The 16,015-nt window shown below is 41.1% G+C and overlaps 3 long non-coding RNA genes across 3 annotated transcripts; 1 reads left to right on the forward strand and 2 right to left on the reverse strand.

Moving 5' to 3' along the window:
- Nucleotides 1–7,267: 7,267 nt before the first annotated feature.
- LOC109513538 (uncharacterized) lies at nucleotides 7,268–12,176 on the reverse strand. The gene is made up of 3 exons (XR_002167793.1): nucleotides 12,140–12,176; nucleotides 11,206–11,263; nucleotides 7,268–7,576 (listed from the first exon to the last, which is right to left on the reverse strand). It is a non-coding gene; the product is annotated as an uncharacterized LOC109513538 (long non-coding RNA).
- A 655-nt stretch (nucleotides 12,177–12,831) lies between these two features.
- LOC109513522 (uncharacterized) lies at nucleotides 12,832–14,540 on the reverse strand. Its single transcript, XR_002167784.1, has 3 exons — nucleotides 14,291–14,540; nucleotides 13,538–13,725; nucleotides 12,832–13,461 (listed from the first exon to the last, which is right to left on the reverse strand). It is a non-coding gene; the product is annotated as an uncharacterized LOC109513522 (long non-coding RNA).
- A 454-nt stretch (nucleotides 14,541–14,994) lies between these two features.
- Nucleotides 14,995–15,937, forward strand: LOC109513508 (uncharacterized). The gene is made up of 2 exons (XR_002167783.1): nucleotides 14,995–15,147; nucleotides 15,455–15,937. It is a non-coding gene; the product is annotated as an uncharacterized LOC109513508 (long non-coding RNA).
- The last annotated feature ends 78 nt before the right edge of the window (nucleotides 15,938–16,015 follow it).

The raw sequence follows: 16,015 nt of genomic DNA on the forward strand, positions 1-16,015 counted from the left end.
CTATTTAATTGGCCTTTCGTTTCTCATGCGTTACCAGACACTGAATGGTGTCCTTTCATTGCTTCGAATCACATTTCATTGGCTTGGATTAATTTCCTTCTTCGATCCCGCTATGGCGCATTGTGCTAGCTCGGTATTGAAATTGCGCCGAGCGTTGAAAACGTGCGATCGTTTTGCATTGTCCCACGCGCAAACATGCATGCTTAGAGTATTTCTTTGGCCCCTTTTGTAATGCATACAGCAGACGGTTTTCAAGGCCCTGGCAGTCAAACAAGGAGACTTACAGCAGCCATTTAGTTTCCCGCTCCTCTGAGGGCAGCGAAATGGACCCGCAGAGCTGGCAAAGACACACTCTCACTCATACACACAGCTTGTTTTTACATATACAGTACATGCGACGATTATGTGTCACGCCGCAACGACCGCTAAGAGCGGTTTGTTTTTTTTTTTTTCCGTGTACCGTCTTCCAAGTTCGATAGACTACGCGCACGACCGACAAAAGCCCGGAATATACAACTTTCACAATCTAACCACCAGTATGTAATGTATGATGTGGTCATTTTCAACAGGGATGGTGGGAAAAGGAACATGTGTGTTACGTTGATGAGGATAGTGGCCCACTTTGCCTTTTGGTTTTCCACTGGGTTTTATGGGGTTTATGCAGGATTTACACTGGGCTAGTAATAAGTTCTGTGATAAAGTTCATTCGGTGCAAATGAGGTCGAGACACAATTGTGCCTCTAAGTCCAACCCTGGGGATTTTGTTTGACTTAAAAAAATGGCCAGTAAATCTTCCATAATCAAAGTAGCCGCTTTTAACGTGCAGTCCCCGAGGGCTGGTGAAATTGATGACGTCATTAGGACAACATGGGGAGAGTATCTGTAGGTTAAGTGGTCCACCTTCTGTCAACACGAATCTAAACAAAAACCGTTTGAAGTTTTTGTTGGTCTCCATTTGCGGCATCGTGTTTCTTGAAGTGGCTGAGTTATTTCAGGTCGGCCAGTGACTCATACGGCTCGGCGAAGACCGTTTGGTCAAGACGCAAGCTTCGAGGCGCCTCTGAAATGGTTTCATCACCCCAATGTGGTGGCTATTCTTGTCACGTAGCGACACATGGACACACACCGACTGACAACGCGACCAATCAGTGGTGTGTGTTTTAACCCTTTCATGCACCCTGAAACCTGATAACGTGATAAGCCGTCCACTGTAGTAACGACTGTCCCTCAAAGGGTTAAGGATTGACCTATAGTCTGCTCACCCGTTGGATGGACATGGACTGATGAGTGACGTTATGATGTTACAGTCAAATCACGCGAGAAGGCGGGACTTAAAACAGAAACGCAAGCCAAATTTTTAAGTGGGATTGAGCAACGAGTGAGAACTGCTCAATGAGGTAATGACCAGCCAATGACTGAGCAGTCTGCACAGTGAGTAAGAGACCATCCCAGAAAAAAAAAAAACAATACGGTATTTCAAAGTGAAATGAAAGCTCAAGTGCAATCAGTCTTTGACCGCAAGATTGCATCATTCTCCTCTCGAGAACCTTTTTTTTGTTGCTAGGGTTTTTTTTTGTTTTGCAACATGACGCAAAACGTTTCTGTTATCGTCTCTAAGACACAACAGAAAGGAGCACTGACGCTACTGTTGTTGACACGTCAAATTCAGCAGCAGGTAGAACAAGTTGACTTTACTTTCCGTCTTTTGAGACAATCGGCCCAAAACATCACCCCGTGATGAACTTCAAGATAACTCCATCGTCCGACAAAGTGGGAATTTGTCCGGGACGCCGGTCGACGCGTCAGCTGTGGAAATGCAACGCAAAAATGCAAAACCCATTTCCAAAGAAATTGGGATGTTGTGCTAAACATAAAGAAAAAGAATTTAATCATTAAAAACTGCTTATTTGTATTTCACAATTGAATTTCTATTTTGGTCGTGACGATGGGACTAGGAGACCAAAAATATATTGTTTTTCCAACTGCTACTTGGTGTAAAAAAGTTCAAGAACCTCTGCAAGACACCATTTGGTTGTTTTGACATCATCGATTCATGGACTTCGCCTCCACTTTCATCACATTCCGATTGACTGCAAAAAAAAAAATCTTGAGTCATTCAACTCCTACTCCTGACGGCGAGGCAGACATACTAAGCACTCCACTCCAACATGGCCCAAAAGTTGTCGACTGTAGTGGCCGCTGTCCCTAAAAGGGTTAAGACAGTCGACTTCTGCCGCGATGAGAACCCTCCTTTGTCTCTCTTAAGTAATGTTTGAATTAGCATCGCCTGGAAATCGGACGCCGCGTCTGACATAACAAATGGAATCAAGCTTCTCGCCAGCGCTCATGTAGGACGAAGCGCGCAAGGAACCGCCGGTAATCGCCGCTCCGGCGCGAGACCTGCTCGTGTTCGCCAACAGTGACGTCCAACTTCCCATCACGCCGCTCATTACCGGTTGCCTCTGGACCCTTTATCCTCCTTTCATGCATACGAGCTTGCAAAAATAAAAGCGCCAGAGGAACGAGCAGACCTTGACCCTGACCTATAAATCACGGCGCGCGCACGTCCAGCGTTCGGGGTGCTAAATCACGGATCAAAGGGCCCCGCAGAGAACGCTGGATCGGTCTGCGGTGTGTCACTGTTTCCGTCCAGACTGTGCAAAGCAAGTAAAAGTAGCAGGTGAGGTCTGCCCAAAGAAGCTAATGGATGCTGGGAAATCTGGCAGCTGTTTTCCCTCAGGAACATATAGGCTGGCTGAAAAATGGACACGTTCAACGATGGAAACAGTCGATCACAGAAGGGGAAAAGGTTACCAGCGGGGATTTGATGGGAGACCGACGTGTCGAAGTGCTACTTTGGCAACGTATAGCATGCAAGGAGGGTTTTAAGTCATTCGACGACATTTCTGCTCACAATTTTAGAGGAGCGTGGGGGAGGGGGGGATGCTAGTCTTTAATCAATTTGCACTTCCAGTCCTGAGGTAATTACTCTTTGATTTATGAAGCTCATTACCCGGTCTGTGGCCAGGGGTATTTGGTTATCCGGGAAGGCGTCTTTTGCATCCTTCGCGGGTGAGATGAAGCAAAGCAGCCAGCGATTAGCTTGAAAATGACTCAATGAAACAACTTTGATTGTAGCGTTGGCTCCACATGGCTGCCGCTACTTCCACCTTGCGGAGAAAGCTTCTTTATCGTGCAACTAAAAGGACAGTGGGAGAAATAACACTATTCATACAGTACTGTAATAACGGTAATAAGTCATAAACCTGAATGTCTGATTGGATATTGGATACGTTCTTAAAATGTTTTGATTCCTTCTAATGCATTTTTTTTCATCTCTGTCATACGTGTTAATGTTTTGTTTTTATATATATATATATATATATATATATATTTCTTGGATCATAAAAAGCAAAAAAATATTATCGTCAAAGTCAATTTGCTGATTGACACTTTTTATCCCCCACAAAATGTGCTCTGCTTTTTGTTCAGAATCTAGTGTTTTTGGTGAAACCAACCCATGTTCTATTATCCCTCCATTATCCAAGCTGGTTATCCTAACGCGGATTGCGGGTGTGCGGCAGACTGATTAGTAAAGAACAGAACAAGGAACAAACATTTTCTGGTGCAAGAAGAGAGTCTCCTTTAGGTTTATTGAGTGCTTATATTGCGACAGACCGCAATAAATCTGTGGGCAATATGTGGAAGTCTGCTTTGAAAATGGGTGGCACTGAATGTTAAAAATACACATTTGACAAATGAATAAATGAAAAGAAAGTTGGTTTTAAATGTATGTTTGTTTATTTTACAATTTTTAATTTTTTTTTAATCAGTCATACGAAATCACTGACTGTATTTGTTCTTACCATTTCAATGCAGTGTCTCTGATGTACGATGACTATGTTCCAGACATCATACGCATCATCCACAGTAAGGTCAGTGATTCTCACATTGTGGTACCACTTGTTTAAGCGGGCTCCCTCGAGTGGTACATGAAACAATCACTGATCAATTTCAGTTCAGTTGTCTTTAACTTTTAAGTACAATACATTTGCATGTAATCTATAAGAACTGCACCGTGTTAATTGTTCAAATTAACCATAAGGGCAAGGTGGGATCGGCGTGTTCTTGGAAAATACGGGAAGTGTTTTTCGTGTTGTGCCTAACCGACACGCGGCCTGTTTTATTTGATTTTTTTTCATCTTGGACTTCATGTGGCAGCCTCGACTAAAAAAAACGCACACACATACACGCTTCCAAGCTATCTTTCACACTTTATTTGTGTGCAAATCTTGAAAATTGATACGCTTCAAGAACCCCGAAGAATTTTTTATAGTCTTGTAAAAATGCTCACATAGGATTTTTATTCTTTCAGTTCTGCTAAATACGTCAACTTTTAAATGTTGCCAGCTGGCCAAACAACCTCTCATTGCAGCACTATTCTAAGCCCGTCCAATATTTTCTGTCTACTGCATAAAAAAAAAAGTAGTAGGTCGGGTAACAAAAGGACAGAGACTCACAGTATTGTCGTGTAAACACGAGAAGACTGAAAAAGACTATTTGTTATCGTCTGTCTACATGTCTTGCTGCATGTTTACATTGTAATATTTGATGCTTGAAGGGCTTCAACACAGTAACATCGGTGCGAGTTTGGTCAGCCCTTGTATGGCGTTTTGCATTGAGTGTTAGCATTAAGCTAACGGACTTTAGTATAAGGCAAAAATTAAAAGATTGTTAAAAAAAGAAAAAATCTGCATTATAGACTTTCAGTATTTTTTTGCTTGGTGGTGCGCCATAAGATTTTTCTTGATGTCAAACACAAGCCTTGACTTAAAGTTTGGGAAACACTGGTCAAGACGAATCCTTCTACGTCTCCCTTCAAACACAAACAGCCCTGCAGCTCAGACTGCCATCCATATTACACTTTTTTTAAACGAAAACACACATTTACCATCTCTTGTTACATATGCCAGCTTTCCGAGCTCCCGGCTCCTCGTCAGAGACATCCAAGACATCCTCCCCCTTTCCAAGCCACCCCGAATGGAAAATTGCCGCCCCGTTCACTGCGCGGTCCCACATTTTGGAGTATCTTTCAGCGCCATCTCGATTGCCTTTGCAGATGGACCGGGCCCACAATGCACGGAATCCAGACATTACCCAATATCCTGAGCGAGAGCCTTGGGGAGGGTGCTCGCCTCTCGCAGACACACGCTAATCGCAAACATTGTGTTACCGATCCCCGCGGGTCTGCAGTATAAATCACGGGGGGCGTGGGGGGGGGGGGGGTTCATCTCGCTGAACAACAATAAGTCGGCTCAGTGACTATATCTGCTGCTTTGGCCACCAGTGGGCAGTGTTATGCATATGGATATACTCCATGAAGATTTGACGATGAAACACAAGACTGTGGTGATTTAGCTGTTGTAGTATTTGTCGTGTTTCGCAGAGGATAAAGAAAATATGCCGTATGCCACGGGTGTCAAACTCAAGGCTCGTGGGCCCAGATCCGGCCCGCAACGTCACTTTATGTGGCCCGCGAAAGCAAATCATGAGTCAAGTTGCATGATCCTTGTTAAAATCTGTAACGAAATGTCAAACTGTCACGTGTGGTAAATAACGTTGAGATTTTGCATTAATTGTGTTACCCTGTTTACTCTCACTTCAACAATAATTGAAAAAAATTATTATAGTTCGTGATAGTAGTCTCTTCGACTAACCTGGTGCCCCTTCACCTCGACCCCTCAAACAAATAAATGCTTGTGCCATCGGAGTGGTATTAAAAGCGGGTTGGCGGTGAGCCGCGGTGGTATGGATCGTTTCCAGTAATAGCACTCATCGCCATTCCCATCCCCGCGTCTTCTTATCCATCACTGATTTTCCAGTTTCCACACTGTGGAAAGTGTGAATAAGCGTTTTCCTGTGAGGAAACGTGTCTATCAATTAAATATCTGCAGCTGTGCTACTGGTAACAGACAAATCGGGGGGGAAGAGTGCACAGAGGAGATAAAGAACCAAAGTGCTGTGCCAACTGTGAGTTAGCAGCGCGACATTTAACGTTCAACGGTCAGGGTCTCTCCGGTTCAGGGTGAAAGGTGAATATTTTGGCAGACCAGTGCTGTAAATGATATTTATGGAAACAGGCTGATAGGGTGGGGATGACATTCGAAAATTAAGACCACACAAACCACGAAACAAACGCAAGGGCTCCTTTTAAACAGAGCAGCTGCAGCTAAGAGTATCACAGATATAACCAATATCTAGTTCCATTGAAAGAGCTCAATGGAAAGCAGCGGCGGATCTTCCGAATACTGTAATGGAGTGTTCTACAGGGGTTAAATTATATTTCTATTAAAAACCAATTGGGCTACAGTCCCTAAAAACACCCTCATGTTGATAAATCAAACCATCACTTTCAGCCCTCAAATCATAAAAAAATATATTTTAATCAAGTAACATAGCTACTAGATGAGATCATACCGAATGTAAACAAAAGTTTCAGGGTTCCCTGTTGTGATGTTGCAGCTTCAGTGGATGTGTCCACAGTGACCAAAAGGATTTAATACAAAATTTCATGTGTTTGATTAATTCCAGTTCATGTGGCATTCCTCTTGGATCGCATCTAAATCCCCTTCTATTATTACACCATTTAGCTAAAATGAATTAATCAAACCAAGAGTATTGGTACAGACCGCTTGGCTTGAGCCTACTGTATTTTAAGTGATATTTAAAAGATAGCAGGTTCCAAAATCTAACCATCAACGTGCAAAATGGAACTAAGCCCCCTAGCTAACGACGCAACCGTCAGAGTGAAAGTATTTCACTCACCTCAACATGCTTTCACAGGTTTGTTGGGAGCTCAGTCTCTCCGGGCAAACACAGCTTTCAGATTCCGCATCTTGTGTCAAATTTTCAGCCATGGATATTTTACTAGGTGCTTTGGCTAAATCTGGGTTCTTATGAAGCCCTTTTGTCGAACTTTTGTGAACATTTTTTTCAGCACCTACCTTTTTTGTTGAATGTAGGTGTACCTTATGACAAAACCTTCACTGACAATTCATATTCTGAAAACGAACATGGCTGTTTATACAGTATGTCACAGTGCAGTGATACCCATCGCGTGAAGCCAAAGTTCATTAAGCCTTTAAGCAGCATGACATGAAGATTAAAAAAAAGTCTGCGTCAACATTTGACAATTAATACAAACATTTCCGCCAGCCTTTAAGCAGCATGACATGAAGATAAAAAAAGTCAGCGTCAACATTTGACAATTAATACAAACATTTCCGCACGAGACATATGCATATTACAACAAAACCGCATAGATGAGATGTCAGTCAATCAGAAACACACCTCGCTCTATACACAGCGGCAACGCGGAATGCACTACGTTGACGGATAAGGCGATTTATGGATGGCTACCTCGAGGCCAAATAGTTCTGTGACCGGCCGCGATGTAAACGATTGTCAGTCGAGCACATTCTTAGATTATGTAAGAAGGACTGTTCCTTACCTCGCGTGCTTCTGTGATGGGCACCTGATGAACGGCGCATAATCTGTCGGCATCCTTGTGCAGACTCTGAAACACATGAATCATATTTTTTTTTTCAAAGCGGTCAACCAATCCCAAAATTAAAAAAAAACACAGCAAAAGCATAATACCATGATTGCAATAACTTTTTTACGCAAGCTTCGATAAGGGCAATGGTTTCTGAGCAATTTACGAGATTGATGTTTTTCTCCGAATACCACCAAAAACTCATTTTGTCACTTGATTAGATCAAATCTCAATTGGACAGTCATTACATCACATTTGAATAAGTAAGACTATGACAATATGATTTTTTTTTTAAAAAGTCCTCAGGGATTACATCTTGGTCCCATGCTTTTGTTGCACGAGTTGGCTCCAATATTGAAAATACTATATTTGGATTCGTGGAGCCAAAAATCTGTAGACTCCATTCACTGCCGTCCTAAATACGTAGAAAGCATGACTAAGTAATGTATTTCAATTGCCTTGGGAAAAGCCTTCCAGTTTGTTTTTGGAGGGCAGAGGGGGGGCTTTTGGTTGTCAATATGAATGTTACCTTCCAAATGGTGGCGTTGAAAGATTGAGACAGCCACGGGTGTAAAAGTGGTCCCCCTCAGAGCCCCCGCGGGCGCCAGGCAGATAGGCGCGGTCTAATCTTAACTCGCACTTTGCAAACTATTATTATACAGTCGTCACGAGAACAATTTTTGTGATCAAATCCAACACCAAGAACAGACGTGTCATCTTGAAAGGCAATTTAAAATCAAAATAGAGAACAACAGGCTGAATAAGTGCACGATATGCTAACGTTACATCACATAATTGCAACAACAGGAGGAATTTAACCACAACACTGACATACTTCTGGCCTATAAGAAGACCTGCCAAGAAGTTAGCCGACGATTGTAAATCAAATTCTTGTCACATATCATTAAAAGCAAGCATCAATTATCGCGTTGACTGAAACTATGCTGCTTATGTGTTCGTCTCGACACACCACTGGCCAATCAGATGTGAGAAATCGGACAATAAACAAGGCGTTGCTGCGTAACTCAACGAACACGTTGAGGATTTTACGACAGCTCGCATCCCCGCCCTTGACTCTACTAACATGCTTTGTATTTTTCCCATCAGGTAAGCGGCGCGGGAATCCCAGCGTGCCACAGAAATACAGCAGGACTACCCGCGGAACATTCTGTACTTTCGCTCGGCAATGCGCCTCTCAGTACATTCAAACAGTGCCATTTTGCAAAAAGAGCACCTTGTACCTTGTACCCCCCCACAAGTGAGTCATTCAACTGTACACCAGCACTCATAAATCAAGAGAGTAAAACTATAAGGCAAACATTGCAGTCATTTAATTGATATGAATCATATTTGCGTCAGATATCATTCAAAAATAAAATCGGTTGCTTACTGTGGCTAGCTTCGTGGTACACAAAAGAATCACTGCCAAAGTAAGGACAGTTCAGTTGTATTTAACTTTTTTTTTTGTCAACACATTTGCATTTCACCTTTGAGAATGTTTTGTTTTTAAATATTCATTTAGGCATCATTTTCATACAAATTAAAAGCAAAATACATATGTCCATAATTGAATCATTATTTAAATACTTTTTTTTGGGGGGGAGGTTTGACAATTTCATGAGAATGGTTCAGAGAGAATCAAGAAGGCTTGCTGAGCCAGCATGCATGCGTCACTAGCACTACAGCGCTACACACACACGCACACACACGCACGCACGGAAAGAGTCTGCAGAAGGAGTTTTTTTTTTTTTTTTTTTTAAATTCTCAAGGCTTTTTTTTTCATTTGCACTGCAGACTAGCCAACTTCGGAACAGGGGGGACTCCCTTAAAAAAAAAATACAACCAGATGGCTGAGTCATCAAGCCGCGTGTCCCCTATATGTGTGTGTGTGTGTGTGTGTGTGTGTGTGTGTGTGTGTGTGTGTGTGTGTGTGTGTGTGTGTGTGTTAACTCTGGGGCGTTGACATCCAGACCAGACACACGTGAATAAAGGCCAGTGAGATAGCAATCAGGACAAGGGAGGGGGGGGGTTGTCAACTTTTTTTGTTTCCCCTTTCCAGAGTAGACATTTTTCCGAAGGACCCCGCCATAATCCAAAAGATTATGGAAAAAAAGATGAAAAGTGACAAGAACATAGACAAGACATTTGCTCATCTGTTTTTTTTTTTTTTGGGGGGGGGTTAAAAAAAGTTGGCAACAGAAATGTATTTTGTCAGTATAAAAAGTCATAATCCGATGACAACAAAGTCATGTTGTATGGGAATAAAGTTGGAATATATGCAAGCCAGTGGTTAACGCGGCAAGAAAGTCATCCCTGAATGAGTATGAAAACTGCAATTATATCCTCACGTTATGCATTTTTTTTCTAGAAAAGACAACTTCATTTTCCACAAAAAAATGCTTTTAAGTGTTACATTGTGAAAATTGATATATCATTTTGTTTTCAAAAAATGTTAACTTTATTCCTGTCAAATTTCGGATTAGTGGTCTTTCAATTCATTTTAGTGGGTACATTTGATTTGATATTGTATCATTCGGCAAAGAGTCAAAAATTACCTTTTTTTTCCCTTCCTGAACATTTTTGGAATATAAAAAAAACCACGACAAGTCCAGTAAACAAAAGCCTCGCTGCCCTGATTCGATTCCTCGCATCCCAAACTTGATGATTAAGAATCCACACAGTATGGAAGAAAAAAAATATTCTGAGCAAGGACTTTTTTTTTTTTTTTTTTTTTTTTTTATTGTCCTCATAAATTTAAAAAAATGACACAGGCGATTATGATTTTTAGGCTTAAAGATACACAAGTAAATTGAGTTCAGAGCCTGTCTCCGGTACAAACTCCATAAACTCGGATATGATGACGAAAACTCTTTAATAACGTGGGATAAACCCCTTGAGATGCAACGTCTCGTTTGCGAGGCATCATTTTGATGCCGAGTAATTTTTGTGCGGATTACAGCAAATCCGATGTCAATTCTGAGATATTAACTTCACATCATTAAAACGAGTGGCAGTATTGCCATTGTCGAAAAATACCAATGTGGTTGCTATTTTCTTTCACGTCTGGCTCTGTGACTTCTCATGGTAATCCGCAAAGCTTGAATCAAGGCAACGGGACACTTGTGTGTTGAATTTATTGTGTCCCCCCCCACCCCTCCCCGTTTTCCAAAAACTTTCAAATATGGCTTTGGGCAACTATGCTAACGATGTGCATGTCAGGACGTCTTCTGAGGGCAACTGTAAGAGCATGTGTATGAAAATAAGTCGCTCCTGAAGATTGAGTGTGTTGTGCACATCTGCGGCTCATTTTGGGGGTGGAGGGGGGGGCATAGCAGTGGACCATCACAGTATTCAGCTCACTGTTTATCTCATGATTCCCAAACAAAAGCCTCCCGGTTCCTGTCTGTGCAGGGCCTCGAAAATCAACACAAGCGATCTGCTCTTTGCTTTCTGCCAAGATAGGACGCCCCCCCACACATATACATATACAGCACCCCTCCCCCATCCTAGTTTATGGTGCACTGAGGAAGACCTGCTCGTTATGTTTCCTATAAAATCAGCGGGCTGCACCGAGAGCGACCACATTTTACAGAAGCTTGTTTTCGCTTTGCCCACAGGGCCTGAACGCATGCTGGCTTCATGACACTTACTGGATTTGCTTTTCTGTAGCGCCGCCAAGTGGTCAGAGGGGTAAAATAGACCTTGATCCTGGAAAGGGATAGAAAGTAAAGGTTAGATTTTTTTTTTTTTAATCATTCCACAAAAAAAAAGTTGTATTTTTATCAGGTGAATAGTGATAATATAAAGTGACAAGAATAGTGCCATTTTTTTTCTTGAAGGAAAATAAAAGGCTTATTCGTACCAGAATAACATATTTAGAGAGAGCAGAAATCAATTATTATTATTATTATTACTATTATTCAAGGAAAAATCCTAATATTGCAAATCTACATTTTAAATAAAGAGATTAAGTCATACTTTGATGAGAAAAGTCAAAATATTTCAAGAATAAGTTCACAAGATCGTGAGGGTAAAGAATTGTTTTTTTTTACTTTTAAAAATGTCTTAAAATTATGAGAATAAAGTCGTATTGTGAAATGATTTTAAAAAGATGCAAAGGACAAGACAAAAGTTGCATTCTTGCATTAATACTCATATTTTTACAAGGAAAAAAATAATTTGGGGGAAAATAATATCTTCATATTTCAAGAATTGTGGTGTACCTTTCCAAGAATATTCTTTGAAGTGATTATTTTTCGTGATTTTTTTTTTCATATACTATACAGTATCATCCTTGCCGCCCATGCACCTTTCAAAAGTAGAGACTAATGGAAATTAAAAAAAAAAAAAGATCACTTATATTTTTGTCAAGTGATGATTACACACTGTAATGTTTTGCTTGGGTTAAAAAAAAAAAAAAAAAAAAAAACAACTACTCACTAATACTAAAATGACAGGTTGACAGAACATGGGTGCACCAAATCCCTTCCAATGTACCAGTGAACTCCGTTGCATGCAACCCCAACGTTCTTGCACCAGGGTGTGTGCGTGCCATTATGTAAATATTACATAACCGCTACTTACTTCACACTTACTTCCCAAAGCCCAGCAGACTCCTGCAACAAAAAACAGTACAGTCGCTCATTTTGAAAGTCAATCAAGAGGCAGGAAGGAGAAGAAAAACACATTCAAAGCGCCAACTTTTCTTTATGCTTTTACAAGACAAGCATTTAAAAACTATGTTTTAAATTGCTGGACGTGAACGGGTACACTCCAGCAGGGCACCTGGTGCATTGTGTTCCGGGCTTTGTGTTTACAACAGCGACTTGGCAGCACAATCCACCATGACCTTCTGCAGATGGGCCGAAGATACATGTACCCGATCAGGAAGACCGAACGTGTTTAGTGTACATACAACTTCCCAAAGCGTCTTCCATCAATTGAGGCAAAACAATGCTCTACCGTATATGTCTAAACTCAACTTTATTGATAGAGCACTTTAAGAAACCAATGCGGTTGTAACGGAGTCCTGTACATAAAATGTAAATTCATTAAAACATGTCATGGATAAAAATTATGATGCAGTTCCACTCTGGCCCTACCGATGGCAGTAATGTGCATTAAAAGATAAACTTGAAATGGGCATTTGACACTTTATCCTTAAATTAACCATCAATTAATCGATGGTTCAAATATAACTTCACTTAACTGATTTGTCAGAATGCTCTTAACTCCTGTTTCCAAGACAAGCGAGTAGTTTAACTTTCTTCTGGCCGACGGATTCTGAGTTGGAGCCTATGCCAGGAAACAATAATTTCGTCTTCAATCAAGTGAAAACGCATGTTTTTAGAAATTGAGAGGAAGCTCAAGTGCCCGGAGAAAATCCAAAAAGGCCTGAGAGGGAATTCGAACCCAAAACCTCTAAATTGTGATGCATCCTTCAATCAGAGGAAATGAAACGCCCTCCCAAAAAAAATGCCTGTCCTCACTCCAATTTTGGAGTGAGGACCATTTTTCACCTTGGCGCACTGGAATTCCACACATGCCTTCCCGGTTATCCGCCTGGAATTTAGAGCACACCGATTTTCTGTGTTTAACAAGTCTTAAAGGCTCTGGGGTTACTGCTAGAGATTGAATACGCACCCGTATATGGTCTTAATTAAACATCAATGAATGGCACTTTGAAGGATAAACACTCCAAAAAGGTCACATCATTACACCTGCACTTGAGCGCGGGGGTGTTCTGTGGTTCAAATTCCGATTTCTTTCATCCTCTGAACGCGCCGGGTCAGGTCTGTATCGAATAGTTCAAACTTTGGTTTCATCTGGCCATTGAACTTCTCCCCAGGCGTCCTCTGAGTCATTTAGATGTTCACCGAGGCCATTTTCAGGGGACCTTGTGGGCACTGAAAGATTTCACTCCAAGTGATTAGGGTGCTGATTAACAAATTCCTATTGTGTACTTTGACGCGGCTTCCTTACCTTTGTCAGGATCATGCTCACACCACTACGCAAGATCTTGCACGGTCTTCGAGACAGAGGGGGAATTGATGGTTATTTTGTGTAACTTCTGCGGTGTATACTTTTGAGTCTCCTCTCTTACCTTTATCCATGGCTGGCCCGAGTCAATGTGGCGCCCTGGGCAAGATTTTCTATGGCGACCCCTCCATCTGTCGGTGATTATACATACACATACAAAAAGATTGAGTATCATTTCTCCCATTGTTGATTGTACAGGACAACATGTCACTCGATTTTCAAATAAATACAAATAAATGCACAATTATCTGAAAATCGGGTACACGAGAAAATAACAGTCAGAAATGATAACAATCAATATCAAATGTCACATTAAAAAACCATTCAGTTTGTATACGACTGCTCATCAGTATTTATCCTACGACGACTACAACAATAAAAATAATAATAATAATACATGACGCGAAGTTTAAAGTAAGTCACAAGCTTTTTGCAGTTTTAACGAAGACTACGTGCAACTAGTGTTAAAAACCTGACACAAAAAAAAAGTGAAAGGGGCATTTGGACTATTACCACAACAAAGGGGAAACGTTAGCATATCGTATGTAAATGCTATCAACAAATGACAAATGCGTACTTTAGGACAATGTGATGTAAACGTCAAACGGAGTACGTTTTGTCCAGAAATTATTTTAAGATTCACATTTGCGGGCCAGTTAAACAACAATTAAATCGCTAGTTTACTGATTAGCATACCATGTTGAAGCAGTTAGCAAGTGAGTGGTTGGACTTCATTAAACACCAGTATCTTTCTTTTCCCCTTTTTGATCCTCATATTTACTTTTTTTTTTTTTTCGTGCGTGTGTTCCGGACGGTTTGTCATTTTGACATGTTTAGTAAATTCGCCTTCGGTCACCGACAGAGATACGAAACAGTGGGCTCCCGTATTTGCGCCGGAAAGGTAATCATCAAATGGCGAAAATGCGTTTTGAAATTGAAATGCACTTTAATTTTCGCCAATTATATGGGGGAAAAAAATTAACAAAACAAAATTGATGCGTTTTACATGTGGGGAGGCTAAAAAAAAAAAAAACCCACCTCCTGCCTTCCAAAAATTAATGGTTTGGGTTTTTTTTTTTAGTTGAAAACCCCGCATACGTACGTGGGTCCATTGTGGTTGGGAGCCGGCACCGGAAGTCATTTATTTGGAATTATTATTTTTTGTCTTATTAGGCATTGCTTTATCTTTGAATCGATAGGAATACTAACTTTTTTTCTATTTTAAGACCTTATAGAAACTGATGGCACGGTGGGCGACGAGTTAGCACGCCGGCCTCACAGTGCAGAGGTCGAGGGTTCAATTCCGACTCCGGCCTTCCTTTGTGGAGCTTGCATGTTCTCCCCGTGACTGTGCCCTCCAGTTTCCTCCTACATTCCCCCCTGGGCAGGTCAACGGAACACTCTAAATTGTCCCTCAGTGTGACTATGAGCATGAATGGTTGTTCGTCTATGTGTGCCCTGCCACCAGAGTTTTAGTGCCCCTTGGATTCCATGGCACCCTTTAGCATCTCCCTACATGGCCTAATGTGCGAGCCAGTCTTGCAGACTGGAAGGTAAGAACATAATTCAGAGATAAGGTGTGCTTTTGTAAACATAACTCTGTTTTTGAGGCATTTTGACATGTATCTAGTACCACAAATTAAAAAATAAATAAATAAATAACCACATGCCTTGAACCCAGCTACCGCAAACTTGTTGAGCCAGTTATTATTGGAAATCCAAAAGATACGCCTAGATCCTCAAGCCACTTGGCAGACAGACTACAATAAAAGATTAAACTGAGGAGAAACAGGAGGCGCTAAATACAGCGCCATTACCTAAATACCAGCAAATATCTCATGCCCTGAATTTGTCTTCCAGTTCAACATTGAGATAAATCGCGGCCTAAATGGGTCGGTTACGAAACATTCCGAAAGAGGTCATGTCAACAAGGACCACGATCAAGATGCTACTGCGGCGCCTCGGAGAATTTATAAACATATTCCTGTACGCCTTGCTAAAATTAGCTCACGCCGGTGTCATTTGGAGCAGAAATAGCCCCCTGGCTGCAAACTATACATTTACAGTAAGTATACAGTACTGAACCAAACAAAGAGAAGCATCTGGCTTACAGCTGTTTCTCTTCCTTGACAAGGCCTTCAGAATTTACATGCCGCAACAACGCCGTGCATCAAAGAATGGCAGGAACAAGTACATTATAACAAGCATTTTTAATTAAGTATCATTATACAATTAATATGATAAACATAAGAGCATTTCTTCTTTAAATATATACATCAAGTAAACAGAAAAAAGACAGACCTCTATCAGACAGGGTCCAACATCACGGTGAATTAGTGAATTTAAAAGATTATATTCAGACATTGTTTCACGAAAATGTGTGTCAACTGAATTAATGCATTGTCTTTCGTGCTTTGTTTT

The sequence above is a fragment of the Hippocampus comes genome, unplaced genomic scaffold, assembly GCF_001891065.2.
Source record: "Hippocampus comes isolate QL1 unplaced genomic scaffold, H_comes_QL1_v1.1 scaffold50, whole genome shotgun sequence".
NCBI lineage: Eukaryota > Metazoa > Chordata > Actinopteri > Syngnathiformes > Syngnathidae > Hippocampus > Hippocampus comes.